This window comes from Eubalaena glacialis, chromosome 14, assembly GCF_028564815.1.
Source record: "Eubalaena glacialis isolate mEubGla1 chromosome 14, mEubGla1.1.hap2.+ XY, whole genome shotgun sequence".
Taxonomy (NCBI): Eukaryota; Metazoa; Chordata; class Mammalia; order Artiodactyla; family Balaenidae; genus Eubalaena; species Eubalaena glacialis.
The window spans coordinates 27,970,252-27,995,654 of NC_083729.1; positions in this window are offsets into that span (position 1 = coordinate 27,970,252).

Consider the following 25,403-nt stretch of genomic DNA (forward strand, 5'->3'; position numbering starts at 1 on the left):
CATGCTAAGGAAACTATAAATTTGTTTTTTATGAAATGATTAAAGAATGATTGTGAGGAAGTACCTGATTCCCCCTCTCCTTCAAATTTGGCAGAAAACTACCAAATTTAATCAAACAAATAAATACTTTTAAGACAAGTTAGTAGATACTAATACTGATTTCTCCAGATACCTCAAACTTTTGTTTTTTGCCTCCAAAATGTATTAATGTGAAAATAATTGCCCTAATAACCTTAGAAGTCATTGTCAACTGCAAAATATAAGTACAATTAACAGAGGCATGCTTGAACTCACAGTTGGACTCACAATACAACAAATGGACATAATTTCCTTGTTCAGCGACTTTATATTTTTCACATCTGTATTTTCACATCTATACTAGTTTGATTCTCAAAGTACTTAGAGTTAAAATATTCACATTTTAAATACTTATATATTCTTTTACCTGTAACTAAAAACCTTTAAAATATATTGGAGACTTCTACTTCTTGTATGACTGACAAAGCTCCTACCAGATTGACCCTCTCATAGATAGCAACTATAAATTCTGGGTAAAATTGGAAAACAAAAATGAAAACCACCTCAAGACACTAGAAAGTGAAATAAAAGCAAGTGTATTTTGGAGGAGTTGTATAGAAGAGGGGCAAAAACCATGATTGACTTTTCTACTTTTATAGGTTTTAGCCTGGGTATAAGCTGTGGCCAGTGATTTGAGGGGCTGATAGAGGGGGCAGAAACAGAAAATTTTTCAGTCTTGAAGAACCAGAGGATACAGTTTGGAACAACCATAGCTGCCAGAAAATGGAAAAGGAATCCCAGGAAAGAAAAAGTAAGAAACAGGAAGCTCTAGATTCTGAGTAGAGAAACTTTGCCCAAATATCTGGCAGATACCTCAACTATGTGTGAATGGAACAGACTCTGGGCTCTAAAGCAGAGATCAAAAGAACTGAACTGAGATTTGAACTATATCTTTTTTTTTTAAATTTATTCATTTAATTTATTAATTTTTGGTTGTGTTGGGTCTTTGTTGCTGCACGTGGGCTTTCTCAAGTTGCGACAAGCGGGGGCCACTCCTCTCTGCGGTGCACAGGCTTCTCATTATGGTGGCTTCTCTTGTTATAGAGCATGGGCTCTAGCTGCGCAAGCTTCAGTAGTTCTGGCACGCGGGCTCAGTAGTTGTGGTGCATGGGCTTAGTTGCTCCACAGCATGTGGGATCGTCCCAGACCAGGGCTCGAACCCATGTCCCCTGCATTGGCAGGAGGATTCCCAACCACTGTGCCACCAGGGAAGCCCCTGAACTAACTCTTAAAATACAGAGTTTACTGCTTGAGTCCAAACAAATGAATTACCTGTTAAAACAAACAAGGAACCAAGTCTCCACAACAATGTTCATAACACAATTCAAAATTATTTAACATTTGAGAACCAGGAAGATGTGATCAATTCCGAAGAGAAAAGATAAGCAATGGAGACAATGAAGACTGACTGCAAGGTGACCAAAATGTTGGCATTAGACAAGTATTTTAAAGAAAGCTTTATGACTATCCTCAATAATGTAAAGGAAAATATGCTCATAATGTATGAAAAATTACAACATCTCAGAAGATAAATAGGAACTTTTAAAAGAGAACCAAAACATAAGTCTTATGAATAGCTCTTAACCCAGTGTAGGTTGCAGAGTAGATAATTTTTAAAAATGTCTATTAAGTTAAAAATTAACACTTTTCATTGTTTTCTTTTGACCTATTTGTCTTGAGTTGTACTCTTTATTCTTTTCACCTACTTATTTGTTTAAAATTTGGTTGTATTCTTTTAAATAGTTTCTAGCCCTAATATATTGATTTCTTCATTTGAACATTTATAGAGCAGTTGTTATGTGCCAGATGCTGTGTGGGGAAGAGTTTATTAATAAAAGAATAAGAAAGAGAAGAAGAAGAAAGGGAACAAGGAGAAGAGAAGGAAGAAAGATAAGTGCTTCATGAAGTCAGGAACATTTTCTGTATCCCTAGTACCTAATGCAATGGCTGAGATACAGTCAATCACTCTAATCAATGATTACTAAATGAATGAATAAATAAGTATACGATGAATGAAAATATATCATAAGAAGATTTATACTTTATCTTTTATCTATATTTTGATCTTTTAAATTCTCCTAATCTTGAGCTACCAATTTCACTTGTGTATTTTTTTTTTCACTCTTTTTTCTTCATTTTTTTGGCTCAGCATTTTCTCTTCATAGTGTGAATTTCACTATGTCTTTTCTGAAGCTCTTCCTGATCATCTGTTTTTCAGTATGGAGAGATGGAATTGAAAAATTGGCCGTCATTTGTTTTTCTTCTTCAAACTTCATACAGTAAAACAAAAATATTAAATTGTAAGACCGTTCGATTTTGGTCATAGTTAGTCATCCTGCCTGTGAACGATGCATGGTCTGCCTTCTAAGTTGCTACTTTTCATTTACAGGGCCATGATAATAGCTCCCTTCAATAGGATTATACATGTAGATATTTTACATCAGACTAACAGATTTCATAGAGTAAATGTATGTGGATTTAGGCTTCAGAAAATGATTCAACAGTGTTACCTTATTAATAATCATTAAAATATGACTGTTTTCATTGCAAGTAAGAGAAATCCAACTCAAACTAGCTCAAGCATAAAAAGGGAATTTGTTAACAGCCAAAAAAACTCTGGTTTAGACATCAAACCAGGTGATAGAGTGATTCAAATAATGTCACCAGACACAGCCTTGTGCTTACCATCTTTTCACTCTGATTCTCTCTTCAAGTTATACCATTCTCAGGAAGGTACTCTTTACAGTGGGAAGATGACTGCCAGAAGCTCCAAACTTACATTTAACCTCTCTGCATCCTTCTTTGGGTGCTTCTCAACTGTCTGATTAGATAGCCTTTGGACACATGCTATTACAAAACCATTCATTATGTCCAGGGGCAATGAATACAGTAATTGACCAGACTTACTTCATGTGTCCACATGTAGTGGAGACTGCTGGTGCCCTGAAAAGATCCCCTTAGATCTACTTTACAAATCCTTTGAGACCATGCTTCATCTCTATGTCTTTGCTGCTATTGCCTTACAACTGCAGTATCCATAGGATTGCCCTGGGCTACCCTGGCCCATGGAGAGAGACACATCATGGGGAAGCCAGATGTCTGGGAGTCTATATCAGTTTCACAGTAGCCCATGGCCACTGACTAGACTGGTGTGGGACATAAAAGCCCAACTCCCTTGCCAAGAGGAAAAAATAACAGAAATATCTTCATTCTGGTAACAGTATAAGGTAGTTCAGGATCATATTCTCTGGTCCTTCACTCTCAGAGAACTCATCACCACCACCACACCACTCTTACACACACACACACATACACACACACACCCTTACAAATACACATACACACATACATGGGAAGACACATTAATAATTTGTACTCCTCTAAACAGTTAGAAAAATATTCCCTTTCTCTGGATCAGGAACTAGTGGCAAAGGATCTCCACATCTGGATTTCTAAGTTTTCTTGATAATCTGAGTTATTGAGTAAATGAGCTAGATTGTTGCCAGATAGACAGATCAAAGGGACTTTGTGTAAGTAGTACATCTTTAAAAGAGAGATTATTAGGTGTTTTCTGGATTTGAATTCTGGCTCCTGTGTGAACTTAAACTAGTCATTAGATCTTTTTGAGGTTTGCCTTTCTTATTTATAAGGAGAATAATAGTACTCAATTTATAGAATTCTTTTGAGGATGAAATAATGTAAATCTGTTAAAAAGCATATGTTGCCTGGCAAGTTGTAAATCCTCAAAATATTTGTTGATGTTGAATCAAATATTTGAATATAATTTCTATATCATATATACAACTCCCAGTATATGTCTTAGTGTTCAGTAATGTTAAATTCAATACTGTATATCTTGTACATCTACACTGCTCTACTCAGATTCTTTTTTTTTGTATGTGCAAAATATTTAATGCAATGCCACAAACAGAAACCAGTGGATTATGCCACTTTCAATTCATTTTTTATTAATAGAAATATCACTTACAGCTAATTAACATCATTAAGCCACTTTATGAATCATGTCTTTACATTTTCTCTTTCCCTTTGTTAAAGTATACACTTGAATACTTCAATCATAGTTTTATTAGTTTTTACTTTTTCCTACGAAAATAAATTTTTTTTTCTTCCAGTTTTATTGAGATATAATTGACATACAGCACTGTATATGTTTAAGGTATACAGCATAATGATTTGACTTATATACATCATGAAATGATAACCACAATAAGTTTAGTGAACATCCATCATGTCATAACTTATGAAATAAACAAAAAAGAAAAAAATTTTTCTTGTGATGAGAACTCTTAGGATTTACTTTTTAAAAAACTTTTCATGTATAACATGCAGCAGTGTTAATTATATTAATTAGGTCGTACATTACATCCCTAGTACGTATTTATCTTATAACTGGAAGTTTGTACCTTTTGTTTGATCTATACAGCACTACAAAGATTCATGAAGTTTAAGAATGATGAGCTAAAAAACTAAAAATACTTAATTTTTGAAGAAAGTTTAAAATATATTAAGCATAGTTGTTTAAGGACAGGTAAGTAACAAATAATTAAAGAAGATTTTCAATAACTGCGAGTTTTATTATTGAACTTTGCCATCACCTTTTAATTCTTCTCAATAGACTGTACATCCAGTAAAATATCAATTATCTCATTCAATATGAATCTCTGTCTTATCTACAATTAACCCTTTAGTTTTTTGGCTCTGTTTTGATATTTCCTCTGTTCATTCACTTCCACTGAACCTATTCTCTTCCTTCAACATGACAATGGATTTGTCCTCACATTTGTTAAAATTGTTCAGTTCCCTTTTTGGACACAAATGTATAATTTTACTCATTTTTAACCCTAAGGTTGACACATTAAAGATTCACCAAGGAATTCTAGGAAAATGGGGCCTATCCATGTCTTTTTTACCCTCTCTTCCAATGCTAGTCATCCTTCTCTTATAGGTTAAAATGGCTTCCGGGGCAGCACATTCTTGGAGGCATATAATGCATGGGGTGCTGTGGAAACCCAGATGGTGAGAACTGGTGTGGACCAGAGCAAAGACTGAATAGTAACACCTAATAGCTCAGGGACAAGGGTTAGAACTCAGAGGTCCCTGTGAGAGCTCAGCTAAATGATATGTGGGAGCCATACCAGCTACATAATTTGGGGACCTAGGATAAAAGAGAAATACAGGAACTCCAGTTCAAAAATTAAGATTTGTTTTAGATGGTGATAGCAGAATATTAAACCAAATGTCGGGCCTTTTTAAGTTCATGGTTTTATGAGACTACACAGATCACACACCCATGAAGCTGGTCCTGGGTAGGTGTAGGCGTTAAGGAAAGGAGGGCATAAGCATCAACCTTATATGATTGTGTCAGACTCTCTAGTCCAAGAAGTCAAGGCACTGAACTGATGGGCTGTGTCCTTCCATCCATGAGACTCAAGGAGTTTGAGGAGACTGAGGAGCAGAGAAACTTCCTCCTAAGATTATATCCAGGGATTGGCAGCCTGCATGCTACTATACCACTAGCCTGCAGGGTTTGGTTTCCTCATTTTATTCAGCTTTGACCTAGAGGCTCTATTAAATGTCATGAAAAGAAAAAAATTAAGGAAGAAAAGAATTGATATAAACATTGAAATTATAACACTATTTTTAAAAAAATAATAATATTGTATACTAGAAAACATAAGATATTTTACAAAAATCTAAGATAAATTGGTAAGATAATTTGGTAAAGTGGTTCAGTATAATATAAACATTCAAAAATATAAAAAAATTTCAAAAATCATACTTACCCTATAGTATTATTTTTGCATCAATCAGGGAAGTGAAACTACTAAGAATATTATGGAAAAAGAAATTTATTACAGGATTTAAACATTTTTCAGTTCAGGGAGAGCTTGGAAAGTAAACGTCTCAAAAAGAGAGTCAAAAAAGCAGAGAAAAATGACTAACCAACTTTGGTGTAGGTTTTTAGAAGCTTGAATATCTGGATAATAGTTGTGTCTGGTCTCTTTAGTTAGAACCATGAAGGAGGCTGGTGTAGAAGTTCATTGAAGATTGTGTAGATGCCAGTGGATGATTGTTGGCTCTTCATGGCCTCTGTCTCTAGGAGTTCATAGTGAAGTGTTGGTGTCAGGTGACTAGCTGCCAGTAGGACCAGTGGTCAGGAAGGAGAACCTGGGAAGAACAAATAGAGACTGAAAACTGCTTGTGCCTCTATTCAGAGCCTAATGGCTGATGCTTAATTTATGCCTCCAAAAATTCATGCAACTTCATTTTTGACCAACGCCAACCTGCATGTATACAAGGAAGGGGTTTTGGGGAAACACAGTGCCCAGAAAAGCCAAGTCTATAATACAGCAATTGAGCTCAGTACCTAAAAAAAGAAATGAGATGAATAGTCTACTCTCAATAGCAAAATATCAACACATTATTTAGTAATAAACAAGAAAGGCATAAGACCTGCATGAAGGACATTGTAAAAGCTAAGGATATTAAACAAGATTTTGTCTTGCCTTAGAAGATTTAATACTATAAAAATATAAATTCTCCCATATTCAATATGTTTACAGTTAGGATCTCAATAGTTTTTTGTTTACTTAAGTAATCTTTAAGTTTATACATAAACATGAATCTTCAAGAATGTCCAAGGGAAGGAGAGTGGGAAGTGACTTGCCTTAGAGATTCAGAATATATTACTAAACAGAAAACTTCTGCTCATAAATCATTATGGTATGGCCATAAGAATAGACAAAATGGAAAACATGGAAGGTTGATAGAATCCAAAAGTAGATCCTGATATATATGAGCATTTAACATATGACAGAGGGAATATTTCAATATAGAAGAAAATGAAAGATTATTTTTCAGTAAATAAAGGCAAAGGATTATTTCATAAAGCATGACTAGCTGCCCACCAAGAAAAAATTAAAAATGGGTCTTTTTCTCATCCCATATACTCTCCAGCTAGTTTAGATATTAAATGTAAATGTATTAAATGTAAAAAATAAAGTAAAAATCATGTTAGAAAATTCTAGAAAGCCATGTGAACATTCTAGAGGCAAGGGAAGGATTAGTAGTAGAGATTATACTTAGAAGCTATGTAAGAAAAGTGAGAACTAATTAAGTGTATATAATTAAAAATTTTTCATTATGGCAAAGATACCATAAATGAAGTGAATAAACCAACAATAAATTTGAAGAAAAACTCGTAAATTAGAGGAAAAACCTAATATCTATACTCTACAAAAGACTCAAAAATTGATGAGAAAGATGTAAATGATAGAAAAGTAGCAATGAGTATGAAAAGAATGTTTATAGCAGTGAAAATCTGCATAGTCAAAAATACATGAAAAGATGCATACACACATTAGTAGAAGGAAAAGATAAAGTAATAGATTTCATTTTTTAACTCTTCAGACTGACAAATATTGAAATGAACAAAAAATCTATTGCTGTCTGGGAGTTGGAAAAACGGCATGCTTACAAAATACTAAAATAAATACGAAAGCAATCCCTTTGGCATCTATAAAAAAAGTACATATATGCTTATGGCCCAGTAATCCCTTTCCTGATAATCTATTCTATATAAAGAAAACTTTAAGTCCATAAGGATTATCTACAAGTTTGTTTACATCAGCATTATTCAGAGTGGGGGAAAAAAATCCATCAATAATAAAAAGGATAGATAAATTATTGTGCTTCCAAATCACTGAAAACAATGAGAACTATACTAGGTACTTTGAAAGATTTCTGTGTAATTGCGCAGAAAAACAATAGCTAAAATACTGTAATTATTCCATTTTTGTTACAAAATACTTATGTATGTATATGTATGTATATACATATGTATGTATATATTATATGTGAATATGTACATATCTACATGAGCATGGAGCAAAAATATTAAAGGAGACATTTAGATTGTTAACTTGGGGGTGAAGCAGGAAGGAAGATATGTGAGTAGAGTGGGGCACAAGGGGAGAAGCAAAAAAGTAAAGGATACATTAAAAATGAATTAAAAGGAATGAATGACATGATCATATTTATTCAGGTATGTAAAATCAGAATTATATGATGATGCATATAAAAAGAAGTTTTAAAACTGTTTGAGCCAAACCCTTGGCTGGTCCTGAATGGATGGATCTCTTCCAGACCTTACCTTTTGTTTTGCCAAACTTTTCTAGGACCAAGAGGTCACCATGCTGAGGACTCTTAAAGATATAAATGAACTCCAGGGCATTTACAGTTTGGGTGCATTTCCCATTGAATTACTTAAAAGGAGGTGAATCATATCCTATTTCTTCTTGAGAAATATGTAGAATAAATGTGTGTGGGTGCTGATAAACAGAATTTAGGACCTGGGAGCCTGCAAGAATGAATGTATCATTAGCAGAAATAGGAAACACAGAAGGAGAGCTTCAGAGAAAAGGTCACAGATTTAGTTAGAACAGGCTGCACTTGAGATGCTGGTCTCCACACTTAAGACTGGACTTTAGAGAATACAGCTGAAGGAGTGATTGGACGGTTGGGAGTGGGAAAAAGGACCTTCTGTGGTGGGGACACAGGTGCTGCTGTGATCACTGAGGGAATTTTGAGGATGAAGGTCAGAATCTTGGGGAAATTACAACTTTAGAGAGGAGAGAGAGAGTAAGGTAAGAAAGGATGATGAAGGTCAATGCAGAGAAATAGTATAAGCTGAAGAAAAATGCCAGAGGAAGCAAAAAATGTTCATCTTCAGAGACAGGGTGCCTAACCATGCCAGTGCAATGGAACAAAGAGAATGTTCTAGGCAGAGAGAAGACTGCTAGATTTGGCAGTTCAGGGAGGCATCACTAACCTTAAGCGGGTGTGAGTGAATAGAGTTAACAGCAAACATGTGGGGGGCTAATGTGGACCCTGTAGGGGTTCGCTCTTCATTAGAGGAGGAGAGTTCAGGATTTGAGGGATTTGGGAATGGAGAAAATTTAAATCCACTTCAAGATATGTTAGTGAGTCATTTGAAATATCATTATTATTACTTTAAGAAGACAGTAGTAGAGTTTATCTGTGCCACCAAATTTAAAACAGCTGCTTAGAACTCAAGAATGGAAATTGGTCTGAAGTAGGCATCTTTACTCTATCCAGCCCCTCTTGGAACCACTTAATCCTCTCTGTCACACCTCTTACTCCAGCTGCAGCTGCAGTGACCTGTTCTATGCTGGCTTTACCCAGCTTCATGCAGGAGCATCCTGACAGCACCCATCTCAGGTCTGACCAGTGCAATGCCTTTGGCTGCCTGACCTATAGCTTCTTTTCCACAAGGGTATGCAACATCCACAGGAACCCATTTGGCACTCACAAGTGTTGATCTTAAAGTGTGTGTGTGTGTGTGTGTGTGTGTGTGTGTTAATGGGAGAGTCCTTTGACCAATGAATAAGGGCCAGTGGGTAAATGTCTCCCTTTTTTTCCTATGCAGACACATGTCCTAGATATATTTCATATGGCTTCTCATTTGATCCTTTCAATCATAGCACCATTTTCCCATAGTAGCAGAGGCCAGCTCCATAATGCATTCTTGTATTTTCCCTTATTCCCTGTTTCAACTCCCTTATCCCTCATTCCTGACACCTCCATCAAACTCCCCACTAAATTATTGCATGTAATCCTTTGTCCCTGGCTCTTTTCTTCTGGAGAAACTCAAGTTAAGGCAACTTCTGTTTAAAAAAACATAAATAGGAGCTGTGTGGTCCCTTAAAGGAATAGGGAAAGGAATGAATGCCTTTTTTTTCACTAGGTGTGCTTCTGTATCCCTTTATTTCCTGCTTTTTAAAATGAGTTTACGTCTTCAGTTATTTTGAAAATGTCTCTGATATGTTGATTTCCTTTAGGTGAACAACAATAGAAGAACCAAGTGTTCTGTGGTGGATCTTCAGTTAATTGCAGAATATACAATGGAGGGTGAAAGAATTCAACTACTTTTGAATAAAATCCTCTTACAATTAAAAATCTCTTAGGAAGAACAGTCCTAATTTTCCTTTATGTGCCTTGAAGATTTGCCAGGAATTTAAAAGTTTTTCATCATTGCACACGGCTTCTGGACTTTAACAGTCCCTTATCTCCTCAGTTAATTTTATGTCCTAAACCAAAATTGCTTCTTTAGGCTTTCTTTCCTTTTTTATGTCACCTAATTTAGTAAGATTTTTGGAGATGGTTATTCTGATTATGCTTTTGTTATTTAATTATGTGATCTACGGTAACAATTATGCTTTCTGAGAGCAGCTTCTAAATGGAAAGAAAACTCTTCTTGAGACCGATCTGGGAGCTTTCCAGTTTTATGCCTGTCTCTTTTGATCTCAAGGTTGTCCAAAGAATTATGGACATCAGAAAAAAGACCAGGACTTGAGCTTCCTTTCTCTATTGGATTCAATTAAGAGAGCTCATCCAATTACTACCTCTATTTGCTTAGAGGTTATCAGTTAGTGATAACAGTTTCTCCAAGGGCAGCATCCCAAACTCTTGTGGCTTCTTTATGTTTCTGGCATTTCATTCTAGGCTAAATCTATTTGAACTTTCTGCAGACAGAGGAAGAATCTGTTAAAGGAAAACAACAGATTTGCACTGGGGTACATATTTGAATGTCAGGCACTTTATTTCTTGCAATTGAATTATACTTCTAATTTTGAACCTGTGGGATTGAGCAGAAATCTGGCAGAAATAAACTCTATCCATATAGGTCTGATCCCAGTTGCTCGCCCTGGCACCATTAAAATGGACATCAGAAAAATTATAGTGCTATGACAAAATATGTAAGCCCCTGGATGTTGATGCCAAATTGTCTGAGGCCAATCCTGACTCTTACACTTACTACCTAAATCTGACAAAAGTTACTTAATTTCTCTAAACTTCTGTGTTCTCATCTGTAAGCACAGGTAATAACCGCAACCACCTCATCAAATTGCTAGGCCCAGAGGAAGCATTCAGTGATAACTGTTATTATTCCTTATACCAGCTAATGTAAACTACAGTCAATGACGATAAATACCCACAATATCTGTGGGGTTTTTTAGATGATGAATATGAATTGCCTTTTATATTTTTAGAAAGTAAGCAAGTGGCACGGAGCAAGGAATCTTGGGATTGAATTTAAAATCAATGCCTTTAGAAGCAACATTGTGTATTGGTTAAAATCATGGTATCTGGAGCTTGAAAGTCGGGATTCAAATCCCAGCTCTGCCACTTATTAGATTTTAATAACACTTGAATGAGCTACTTAACCTCTGTGTGCCTGTTTCCTCATTCTGAATTGGGAGATAATTATAATGCTAACCTCATATAATTGTTATGAAACAGCCTGGCAGGGCTGGTTTCATGGTCTTGTGACCTGGGCAGTTGATCAAGCCACCATGGTCAGACCAAACCCATGCTTGGTTTAATGTTATGCTGTCTTAAAATTCTTAATCATTTCTTATTATTCCTGATAATTTTAAGCATGCATGAGAGCAGAAGAGATACACATAATATGCATGATCTCTCTGTTCCTTGCTGCTGCATAAGCACATAACATTTGCATTGCCCCATGAGCAAGAATCCTAGTGGACCCAAATATGTGGGAGATCAGTAAGACACAAAGCAAGTACAAGGTAAGTATATTACATCAAGTATATTACGTCTACAACTGGCTAAGTGAGAAGTGTCAGGCTTGCTGACAACCCCAAGAGACCACAATTTTTATTCAAACCAGAACTTTTTTCAAAGGCAGAAAGAAGGCAATGACATTCTAAGAAACATAATGACTAAAAACCCTATCATATTCTTTCTTACTCATGTTACTTCCTTGTATTAGTCAACTACTTATGCAGAAAATAATGACATAAAGAAGGGAAAGAACTCCTAGTTCTTCTTCCTATCAGTCTGCCCTTATTCATTAGTAAACTAAAGGTAGAGAACATTGGTAAAAATAAAAACAGCTGAATTATTTTTGTGCAATGCTTTCTTTGTTCTAGCAAGAAGGAAGTACATATGCACATGTGACCTGTGAGAGGTATGAATTTTTGAAATTTTGATAATTGTGTAGATAAGTGCTCTTTTATTTTCATTTAAACCTGGCATTGCACTATATAAAGATGGGCAATAAAATTAATGCTAAAATTTTTAAAAATTAATTTTCTTTACTTAGAATGACATTAAGTAGCAAATGAAAAACACCACAAGTGAAGAGAGAGACCATGAAAGAAAAGAAAAATCTTTATATTTTAATACCTTTTACAGCATTTCTTCCTTGATATTTGAACAAAGGACTCTGCATTTTCATTTTGCACAGGGTCCTACAAGGTTATATAGCAGGGCCCATTGCCTGGAACATCAAATGTACTATATATTTATATCTATATCTATATGCCTTACAAAAGAATCAGTGGTAGTTCCAGATTTTTGTATAGGAGTGTTGTATTCTTAAAAGGAAAATCCAGAATTTCTATCTATGGAATAAAATTATTCAGACAAGGACAGATAACTTACTCAGTATCTGAACCTGTCCCTGTGAATTTTACATTCTTCCTGGGGCAGATACACCCATTGCTCCTAGATTGGAAGGTTTTTCTTCTATACCACAGATGGTCCCAAAAAGCTAGATGTGCAAGGTCCATAGTACACACTTAGTATGTTTCTTTTGCCATCTTTTCAGCACTTTTCAGTGTTCCTCAAAAGAACTCTATAGCTTTCAAATACATTATTTCATCTGAACCCCAAAACCTTTGTGAATTAGGCAGTGGAGAAGTTAAAAAATAATATGTATGACTGGCTAGTTACCATCAGCCCCTGGAGAGGCGTCACCTGCTGAGCTCATCACAGTCCAGGGTCTGACCCCTCAGTCTCACAGATTCAGAAAACAGACAGTGTCAGTGTCTCAGAGCTTTATTGGATTTAGGCATGCTGATTCACATCAACTAAATCCACAGGAGAATGAAGTATGAAATACAGAATGCCAATGCTATAATTTACAGAGAGAAATGTAACTTTCTGGCACATCAGAACATTCTCTCCCTGTAGAAAAACATCCTGGGAGGCTAGATGATCAGAAGGTAGCTTGTGAGCATGAAATCAGAACAAGGAGAGTTGGCTGGATAACTCATGTGTTTAAGGGCATCAGGCTCCAATGGTCTGATAGATCTGTCTCGACAATAAGGAGAACTGGGCATGTTTGCATCATTTTATCTTCCTAGACACGTTGTTGCCCAGTCAGTGCTGGAGGTATAGTGGTAATTCATGCCATCCTTTCTCTCATACTCCTTACTGACTGATTCATTTTCTCATGAACTCATTCTTTCTTGAGATATGTGATTTTTAACAATATAGTAACAGCCGGATTCTTTTCCCTTCTGCTTCTGGCATAGGGAATACTTTTTCTTCCTTAAGGTGCTTTTCATATAAAAGGGATTTCATATAACTGTGCCGGTTTTAAGGTTTAACTCTTGCCTTTTAGGATTGTATTTTTTTCATCCCTGCCTTCAGGCAGTTCTGTCTTCATTTCACAAAATGAAAACAGGCTCAAGGAATGTTAATAACTTGGGAAGAAGGAATCCACATGTTTACTTCTCTTCAGAGTTTTTGTTTATTTGTTTGGATGCAAGTATAACGTTCTTCTTCCTACTATGTTATACTCTACCACATCTGCCTTATTGAAATGCAAACATTTTGTAATTTTAAGGCACCATAATAGTAATTTCCTGCCAAACTCCTTAACCTGACCTACAAAATACTACAGAATCTGCCTCTTAGCTCTCTTTTTGACTTAATTTTCTCTCTCTCTCCCACTCACTCCTCTTTAGCCACACTCACATGTTCTGGCCTCAGGGACTTTATATGTGCTTTTCCCTTTGCCTGGAATGTTCTCCCCTCGGATCTGCCCTGTGTTTTGCTCCTTCACTTCATTCAGAACTCCACTCAAATAAAATCCCCTATCTAAAATTACACCACTCTCATCCCCATCCCAGTACCTCACTTTACTTTTCCTCATGACACTTCACACTAAGTTATTATATCTCACTTACATTTTACATACTTATTTTGTTTATTTTATTGTCTGACTCTCCCACTGGAACATCAGCTTCAAAGAAGCTTTCTTTGTTTTATTCACTGCTATATCCTCAGTCTTTTGAACAATCTCTATCACATTGGAATATTGTGGAATAAAAAAGTACGTGTAGGGCACTAGGCATCACTTCTGGTCTTTAGTAAGTGGGTGATAAATATTACTTTGTTGTCTAACACCCATGCACTCATTGGTTCATTTATTAAGCAGGTTTCTCTTGCGTGGTTATTCTGGGTACAGAGTAAGTGTTTATTAAATACATGTTGAGTGAAGAAATAGATAAATGAATAATGAACTACTGTGGAAGTTGAGAGGAGGAAAAAGTCACTTCCAATTGGATCAGATATCAGGAAAGGATTCCTGGAGAAGGTAGCACTTATACTAGGTCTTGAGGTGTGAGTTTGATTCATTTCTGTGGGCATGGGGATAAAAGACATTCAATATACATTTATTATATGTTCTATAGCACTCTCTTTTCTTCAATTTTAACATCCTAGAACCATCCTAGGAAGTAAGCTCCATGAGGGCAGAGACTGTTTCTATATAATTCCCCTTGATTTATATAATCTAGTATTTTGATGTATCTAGTGTGTGTGTGCACGTGCGCGTGTGTGTATGTGTGTGTCAAGTTATACGTATGTGTGTATATATATATTTTTTTATTCATTATATGTTGATATATACAGTTGATCCTTGAACAGCATGAGAGTCAGGTGTGCTGACCGTTCGTGTACATACAAGTATCACTTATAGTCAGCCCTCCCTGTACGTGGTTCCTCTCTATCCAAGGATCCACATCCATGAATTCAACCAATTGTGGATCGTGTAGTACTGTAGTATTTACTGTTGAAAAAATCTGCATATAAGTGTACTCGTGCAGTTCAAACCTGTGTTATTCAAGGGTCAACTGTATATATAATGAATGAATAGATACAAACAAAAAATAAAGTGTTACAAAATTTACAAAAGATGAGATTTTGATAAATGTGACACTAAAGATTCTAAGTGAAGAGGTAAAATAGAAGTTAGGCTTATTTTATGATTTTGCCTATGAGTTAGTATTAAGGTTGTCAATGAGATTAAAATCTTATTTGTCAATTTTAGAAGACCCTTTTTTCTCTATAGGGGAAAGCTGGAGTGATTAATATGTACACAATTTAGAATGAGTTTCAAATTACCATAAAGGTTTATTATGGAATGTTGATGTTAGTACACTTACCTCATAATCATTTTTTAAAATTAGAGTTTCAAAAAAATCAGTGGTTAAAATGGCTCAGAAAGTTTGAATAATTCCCTTAATGTTATGATGAGACCTTATTTGTCTTATGATGTATTTAGTAGTTAAGCTCTGAACCACTATATTACCTTAGGATAATTTAAAATCATATATCTTTATGATAGGAAATCCCCCCCTTGGGAATACTTCATAGCAGTATATTCCTATACAATAGACACTGGTATTTCTTATATCTCCGTTAGTCATATGTACAACACAGGATTTAAGCATTCTTTATTTTAATGGCCGAGTCACTCAGCTAGTATATGGCTGAAGAGGAACTTATAGTCAGATGTTATGAATCTAAATATGATTCTTATTTCACCTCACCACAGCACCCATGACAAGGAAAAAATGTCTACATTTTCCTTGGGAGATTTTTTCCTCTCCTTACCTGGGCATCAAGTTACCAAAGAGCAGATTTGCAAACCCTTGCCTTGGGGATGAATAACTGTAATGGCTATTTCAGCACAACTAAAAGGGTAGATTTGCCAGTTCTAAACACTTCTTTGTTCATCATTTTACCTGGCAGAGCATGAAATGCAGTGAATGCTTAACTATTTTTTCAGGTTAATTGTTCCCTTCTATATTCTGAACTTTAAAAACAACATATGGTAATACTTGGTTTTACAACCATATTACAGCTAGCATGAAATGTTTATTAATTGTGTCTGATAAACTATAATTTTCCAAGCCTAGTTGAGTCAGAAAGCATGGTATAGTTAATTATTTACACAACTCAGCCAGTGATGTTGTGTTAGATAGAAATTTATAGCAATAGAAGGATTGGACATCACAAAATTCTATTTACTTTCTCTCCAAGCCAATGATATTTATAAGAATATTATAAGACACATGGGATTTTATTGGGCTTTTTAAAGATTTTAATTCCCCCATGTTCTAATCTGAGGTAGGTTATCTTTTGCAGGATAATTGTGTGTTGTTCATTTAAGTTGTGGATGTGATGCTGAAAACAAGTGGTGGTCAATAAATTAGGGAAATTCTGGATGTACCTTGAAGGCCAGTGAAGGGGGACACCAAAGAGGGCCAGCATCAGATTAGATGGTGACTTCAGAGCCTGACAAGAAAGCAAAGAAAGGAAAAGCCAGGTGTTCTCTATGGTCTATCATGGCTATTTTGGACAGCAGTCCTTTGAATATCCATACCTTTACCTTTTGGATGTTTCCTCTCAGTTTTGATATTTACAGACTTATTCAGGAAGGTGAAATTTACTATGAAGCCATATTATTCTAGATGCATTTCTAATTTCCACCCACTTATTAAACAAACTTTTTTAATGCATTTATTCTTACAAATTCTTATAGACGTGGGTTGAGGGAGATGGAAAAGTCATTATTCTTCAATGAACTTTCTATCTAAGTAGATCTGGATAGTAACTCTCTGTGATGGTTAATTTTATGTGTCAACTTGACTAGGCCATGGTACCCAGATATTTGACCAAAAACTGGCCTGGGCTTTCCTATGAACGTATTTTTAAAATGAGATTAACACTTAAATCAGTAGACTTTGAGTAAAGCAGATTACCCTCCATAATGTGTGTGGGCCTCACCCAATCAGTTGAAGACCTTAATAGGAAACAGTTGACCTTCATGGAAAAAGGAATTCTGCCAGCAAGCTGCCTTTGGACTTGGACTGCAACTCTTTTTGGGTCTTCAGCCTGCTGGCCTACCCTGCAGATTTTGACTTAACAGTTTCCACAGTCATGTGAGCCAATTCCTTAAAAGAAATACCTCTCTGTGTACACACACACACACACACACACCCCTTGTTGGTTCTGTTGTTTCTCTGGAGAGCCCTGACTAATACACTCTGTATAGGCCAAGTGGAAACATCACTAATGAAGTCATAGTTTGTTTTAATTAATCACATTTATTACAACTGTAATCTTTATTTTAGATAATACTCTATAAATTTTTTATGATCTGTGGTTTTCAAAGGGCTTTCACATGAATTTTCCCATTTGTGGTTTATAAAACTTTGGACAGAAAAATAGGACAAAGTATAATTAACCCCATTTTATAGATTTGAAAGTGTCATCCAGAGAGTTTATTACTGATTCAGAATCAGCTGTGAAGTGATAACATTGGCTTTAGTAGTCAGATTTCCTTCTTTATCGTGTAAACCCTTTCATGAGATATTGCTTCATCTTTGGGGGATATGAGAATGTTAAGTCATGGCAGAAGCTATATAGCTATATATATATAGAGAGAGAGAGAGCTATATAGCTGTAATATATATATATTACCTATATATCAGTATTATATCAGAATAATGAAAACTGAAAAAAAAATCTATGCACCTTGTTGTAAGAAAAACATTAAAAATAAAATCTACAAGTTACATAGGGAAATGTCAGTTCAAGTGCAGGGAGATGGCTACTTCTAATGCCCCATTCGGACAGCACGAGGTACTTTCTTGTATTGGTTCAGGTAGGAGGGGAGGTTCTCTTTTATTCCTGTGCTTGAGCTTAATGCTGTTTGTTGGAAACAGAATCAAACATAGTTATGTTTTAAGGTCTTGGAAATCAGGAATACTAAGCAATATTTTGTTAGAAATATGTAGAATATCAGGTGCTTTTATTATTCACACAGCTCAGTTAAGTGTTGATCCTTAACATCAGAAATTAGCACCTTGGATACACTTCTTTTAAGGCAGCCATCTTTGAAAAAGTCACAGCTTTACCATTGGCTTGGTAAAAATCTGGCATGGGACAATAAAACAAGGCAGGCATAAATAATTTAAGCACTATGAATTGTCCTATCAGAAGTTAATTTCCACTACAGTATCTTCCAGTTCCTATTGCCTTCTCTTGTGATGCTTTTTTTCATGCCTTCCATTATAGCTCTAAACTTTGGCTTTGACTATGGGTGGAACATTAAAATCCTTTAACTAAGGGATTTTAATGTGAAGCTGGTTTTTGGAAGTCTGCTCCTTACCTCCTCAGCAACAGCAATGATTAGTATATGAAAACAAAAATGTGTGTAGAGTATCAAGCTTACAACTGGAGGTTAAAAAAAATCATTGTCAATTACACCACAATAAAGCTGAAAAAAAAACCCCAAATCAAGCTTACAACTGGAGGTTAAAAAAAATCATTGTCAATTACACCACAATAAAGCTGAAAAAAAAACCCCCAACTTTTTGATTGAAGAATCAAGGGATTATAAAGTAGAAAACATTTGACATTAGCATGACTAGGGAAATGAGTTGATCCACACTGTGCTGGAGGTTAGCAGCTGTCAGCCACTGTGCCTGAGTCATAGCTGCCTCGCCTCATCCTGGTCTTGAGAGAGTGCCAGGCACAGAGAAGGCGCTGGATGAGTCATTGCTCCATGTATTAACAGATATTTAATGTCAGTGAAAGGCTCTTTCTGGGGCATACTCTTCATTTCATACATATGAAAACTGGGTAGTATGTATGTTCAAAGTTAGCCTTAGTAAGTAAAAATAGCTCCTGCTTGAAGACCTGCTTGGTGATGTTCTGCTGGAAGTCCAAAGACAGTGAGAGTATCTGAAATGCCTTCCTCTGGGAGTGTCCTTCATCTGCATAACTAAAGTGAATTCCTGGGTTAGGGACTATTCAGGTTCCCTGGATGTTTGTTAAGGCTTCCTATACCATCTATAAATATTTTCTAAATGTGTTAGCATAATTAGAACTCTTTTTATAGCCAAGGGAAAGTGGGCCATTTCTCTCCTTTTGTGATGCTGATCAGCCTCCCACTCAGCTATTGCAGCTCTTGTGTGTGTGTACTTCAAAATGGACTAGATTTGAACAAAACTTCTCCCAGGAACTTGGGGCAGGGTTATTAGGTGGCAAGTGAATTCTTCTGTTTCTAAAGCAGGGCATTTGCTGCAGTGGGAAGCACGCTGCACTAGGAACCAGGAGACCTGGATTCTACTTGTAGAAGTTCTGTGGGGTTTGCATGATGTTTTGTTTCTCTGACCTAAATTTCCTTTTCTATAATTAAAAAGATTGGTTTAAGTACTCTGACTAAATGATCTCATAGTTTGTTAAAGGGTTTTCCAGATGAGTGTTAACTCCAGGTGTTAGAATGTGAGATCTTGCAATCGAGTTTAGAGATTGAGCTTTGGAGCCTACTAAACCTTCACAGGCATTGTATCCACTACATACAATGTGTATTTTGGTATTTTACAAACTCATCTGTAAAATTGACAAAATAATAGCTCCTTCCTTATAATGTTATTGTAAGGATTAAAGCATACGTTGGATTTGAAATGATTAGCAAATAGCCAGGCTCAGGTAACACTAAACAAATAGTGTTTATTAGGAGAGAGAGAGAGATATTATTACTAAACATTCAAAATCAACTGACACTTGAACCTTCACAGTGAGAAATGAAATGCAATGAAAAAGAATTGATTCCAAGCCTATACTGTGGGTAAGTATCACTGACTGCTGTACAAAGTATGAATGTAGAAAAGTCAATTTTCTATTTCTCAGCATATAGAACAATTTAAGATAATTTTTTTGTACCCAAAATCTGATTTTTGCTTAGGGGTGCCAGGGCAGGCTTACATATGTAAATACTTCTTAAAACTTAAAAAGAATATAAACCTACATAGTCATTCTAGTGGAAGAATGATATACATGTGTGTAAATGTGTGTGTCTATTGGTGTGTTTATCAGTTATTATTTTTTAATATTTTTTTCAAATGATGCATATTCCCAAGTTTGAAAAACAAAAGAAGTGAAATCTCTCTTTCACCTGGACTCATTTACCTATATCCCTACAATCCCCTCAAATTTCCCCCACAAAATTTAACTACTTTTGTTAGTTTCCTGTGTGTTTTTCCAGGGTTTCCTTATCCAAACGTAATTCTTACCTTTGTTTTCAGAAAAGATAGCATATTCCACACCTTTATATATCTTGCTTTTTCACTTAATTTTATATTTTATAAATCTTTCTGCATAGTTTCCATCCCACCTGCTCTTCTTTCATTGTGACTTTGACACTCTTCCTATCAAGAGATAATTCCATGTTCCTTTTCCTTGAATCTGAATAGGATTGTGGCCATGGAGGGAGTGATACTGTGATTAGCATAGGACAAAAAAAGCAATACAGGTTCCTCCTGCCTTTCTTTTTAGTATGCTGCTCTTGGAACCCAGCCACCATGCTGTAAGGAAGCCTAAGAGGCCAGATGTAGGTATTGCAGCTTCAGCCCCAGCTGAGGTTACAAAAGCCAGCCTTCACACCAAATTTATGAGTGAGCAGACCTTCTCCTTATTTCAGCCTCAAGGAGTGGAGTCAACTCCCAGTTGAGGCCCCCACAACTGATGGAAGCGTGATAAGCTGTTCCTACTCTGCCCTTTCTGAATTCTTGGCCCAGAGTACCCATGAGAATAATAAAATGGCTATTGTTTTGTATCACTAAGTTTGGGATGGTTTGTTATATGGCAGTAGTAACTAGAACAGAGAGTTTGTGTGTCCTTTTTTTTTGCAGCTTTGTAGTATTCTACTTTAGAGTTATACCATATTAAACTATAGTTGACCCTTGAACAACACAGAGGTTAGGGGCATTTACACTTTACATGGAATCAAAAATCCATGTGTAATTTACAGTCAACCCTCCATATCTGTGGTTCTTCTGTATCCGAGGTTCTGTATCCATGGATTCTACCAACTGTGGATCGTGTAGTACTGTGGTATTTGCTATAGAAAAAAAATTGTATATAAGTGGACCAGTGCAGTTCAAACCCATGTTGTTTAAGGGTCACCTGTATATTCCCATAGGTGATGACTTGGATAGATACAATTTTTGGCTTTTGAAAAAAATTCTCTAACAAATAACCTTGTAAATATATCATTTTAGATAAATTCAGGCATATTTACAAATAAATTTCTTGAAGTGGGATTTCTGGGGCAAGGGTAGATGAATTTGTAAGTTTGATTAACATTTCCCAATTGGCTTTTATAGGTGTTGTATTCTTATACACTCACACTTGCAGAATCTAAGGGCGCTTATCTCAATATAGTCTTGCTAAAGTATGTTGTGGAACTTTTTTGTACAATATAATAAGTAAAAACAATAGTATCTTGTAACTATAATTTGCATTTCTTTTATCAGGTGTAAATTTGAGCAACTTTTATATGACTATCCTTTTATGTAAATTATCGCTTTAGATTCTATTTTGATTTCTAGGTTCTTACATATATTAAATAAATTAGTCTTCTATCGACAAAATGATTTGCAGATAGTTTCCTTATTTGTCACTTTCTTTTAACTTTACAATATTTTGTGTGATGTTGAAGATTTTGATTTTTATGTGGTTAAAGTTATCAATCATTTATTTTATGGTTTCTGGATTTTGAGTCTTAATCAAAATGACCTTCCTTCTCCAATGTAATCAAATATTTCTGTATCAGTATATGTGATTTTATATGTGTTTTATATATAACATATATGTTTATATAAATATATCTTATGGTTTTATATAGTCTCAAATTATATATTTAATAAACAAATGAAAAGTAAATATATATCAGTTTTATATATAAACATATGTCAGTTATATATATATATACTAGTTTTATAATAATACATAAATCAGTAAATCAGTTATATATATTGATAGAATTGTAAAATATCCATTGAATACTATTGAACGCTATACATTAAATATTATTTAAGGAGTTTTTTTTTTTTACCATATTAAGAAATAGATATTGAGAAATGTGACATTAGGAAGATGGCAGAATAGGAGTTTTCAGGCCTTATTTCCCATACCACCACCAGAAACACTGATTTTAACAACCATCTACAGAAGAGAGTACCTTTATGGGAGTGTAGGAGTCCAGCAGAGAGGTCCCAGCACATTTTTGGAGCAAAAATTCTGAGAATAGATGCATTGCAGAGGGTAAGAAGAACAGTTGTTCTCCACCTGCATCACCCCTCTCCCAAGGCAGCGGAGCACAGTGCCAAGAGAGACCACCTTCTCTTCCAGGGGAAGAAGAGAGTATAGTGAGTGTCCTGCTTCCCCAACCAATCAGGGTGTTGCCCAAGAGGCTCACTTATTTCTCATCCCACCCAGGACACTGAAGGGATCAGAATACCTGAAGAGTCTTACAGGCTGCTAGGATCAGAGAAAAGGGGTGGGGGCTCCCAGAAACCAGGGTACAGAGCTCAACAAAAAGGCTGTGCTTTCTACTAATTTTCTGGTAGACTTTACCAAAAGGACTGCTCATGGACCTCATAGGATGCATCACCTACAGAACACCCCCTCAGTTCCCTCAGTCACCCCCATGTACTCTACTCCCAGCACTCTGCATGTTCCTTCCTCACTCATAGCTAGAGCTCTGTGTGTGCCTCACTGGTCCTCCTGAATCTCTGCCGATTATGCATGAACTCGCACTGACAGCTAATTCAACTCTGCTGTGTTGAGGGAAGGTGCTTGACTTTGAATACTTCAGGGCACTGCCCTGGGAAAATAAACAGGTTCTCAGCATCTGACCTGGTTTTGTGGGATTGAGAGAAAGCATACAATTCTAAGACATACCCTCTAAGAAGGACAAGCTTGTCTCCTCTAGGCATCAGATAGCAGCTGGGAGAAACAGCTGGAAACTTCTAGGAGAATAGGAAGATGTGAATGGGGCTCTCAAAGGAGAGAAAGAAGTAGAGAAAGGAACCAGAAATAGGGTTGCTCAGGATAGGATCCCCCACTACTCTGCCTCTTCAAAGAAAGCAAAAAACAAATAAAACATTTCAGCTTGGAAAGCCAGTTCTAAGAGAGAAATTTATAGTGATAAATACCTATGTTAAGAAAAAAGAAGGTTCCAAAACAACCTAACTTTACACTTCAAAGAAATAGAGAAAGATGAACAAACTAAGCCCAAGGTGAGTAGAAGGAAGGAAATAATAAAGATTAGACCAGAAATAAATTAGAGAGTAGGAAAACAATAGTAAAGATAATAAAACTGAGCTTTTTTTTGAAAAGATAACAAAGTCAATGAGCCTTTAGCTGTACCAATAAGAAACAAAGAAGACTCAAATACATAAAATCATAAAAGAAAAATGAGACATTACAACTGATTCCACAGTAATATAAAAGATCTTAAGAGACTGCTACGAACAACTATATAACAAAAAATTGAATAATCTAGAAGAAATAGATAAATTTCTAGAAACATGCAACCTACCAACACTGAATTAAGAAGAAACAGAAAGTCTGACAAGACCAATAAAGAATAAGGAAATTGAAGCAATAATAAAAAACTTAACAACAATAAAAAGCCCAGGACCAGATGGCTTCACTGGTGAATTTTACCAAACATTTAAAGAAGAAGCAATGACAATTCTCCTCAAACCCTTCTAAAAAATTGAAGAGGAAGGGCTACTTGAAGCACTTTTTTATAAGGCTAGCATTATCCTGATACCAAAGACAGAGAAGGACACTATAAGAAAAGAAAGTTATAGGCCATTTTCCCTGATTGACATAGATGCAAAAATTCTCAACAAAATAAAAGTATACTAAATTGAACAGCATATTAAAAGTATCATACACCATGATCTAATGAGATTTATCTCTGGTATACAAGGACTGTTCAACATAAGCAAATTGATCAGTGTGACACATCACATTAACAGAATGAAGAATAAAAATCATGCGATCATTTCCAGAATCATGCAGAAAAAGCATTTGACAAAATTCAACATATTTTCGTGATAGAAACTCTCAACAAATTAGGTATAGAAGAACGTACCTCATCATACTCAATATTAAAAAGCTGAAAACATTTCATCTAAGATCAGGAATAAGACAAGGGTACCCACTCTCACTGTTTCCATTAAACATAGTATTGTATGTCCTAGCTAGAAAACTTAAGCAAGAAAAATAAATAAAAGACATCCAAAACAGAAAAGAAGTATGATTGTCTCTGTTTGTGGATGACAAGATCTTAGACCCCAAGACCCCAAAGACACCACCAGAAACTATTAGAACTAACGAGTGAATTTAGTAAAGTTTCAGGATACAAAATCAACATACAAAATCCAGTTGAGTTCTTATACACTAACAACAAACTATACAAAAAGAAATTAGAAGAGCAGTCTTATATGCAATAGAATCAAAAAGAATAAAATACTTAGGAAAACACTTAATGAAAGAGTTGAAAGATCTGTACACTGAAAACTATAAAACTGATTAAAGAATAAGAAGACACAAATAGATGGAAAGATATACTATGTTCATGGACTAAAACAATTAACATTGTTAAAACATCTATACTACCTGAAGTGATCTACAGATTCAATGTAATCCCTATCAAAATTCTAATGGCATTTTTCACAGAAATAGCAAAAAAACTCCTAAAATTAATATGGAACCATAAGAGACCCTGCACAGCCAAAGCAATCTTGAGCAAGAAAAGAGTTGAAGGCATCTCACATCCTGATTTCAAAATATATTACAAAGCTACAGTAATCAAAACAGTATAGTACTGTCATAAAAACAGACATATAGACAGATAGAACAGAATAGAGAACCCAGAAATCACACATTTACAGTTGACTGATCTTCAATAATGGTGCCCAGAACACACAAGGGGAATAGGAGAGTCTCTTCAATACATAGTGTTGGGAAACCTGGATATCCACATACAAGAAAATAAAATGGACACTTATTTCATGCTCATACAAAAATAATATCAAAATGGTTAAAAACTTAAATGTAAGAAATGAAATTGTAAACTACTAGCAGAAATCCTAAGAAAAAGTATCTTGATATTGGTCTCGGCAATGAGTTTTTAAATGTGAGCCCAAAAGTAAAGAGAACAAAAGAAAAACTAGACAAGTGGCATTGAATCAAACTAAAAAGTTTCTACACAGCAAAGGAAATAATCAACAGAGTGAAAAGATTCCTTGTGGAATAGGAGAAAATATTTGCAAACCATACATTTGATAAGGGGTTAATATCCAAAATATTTAAGG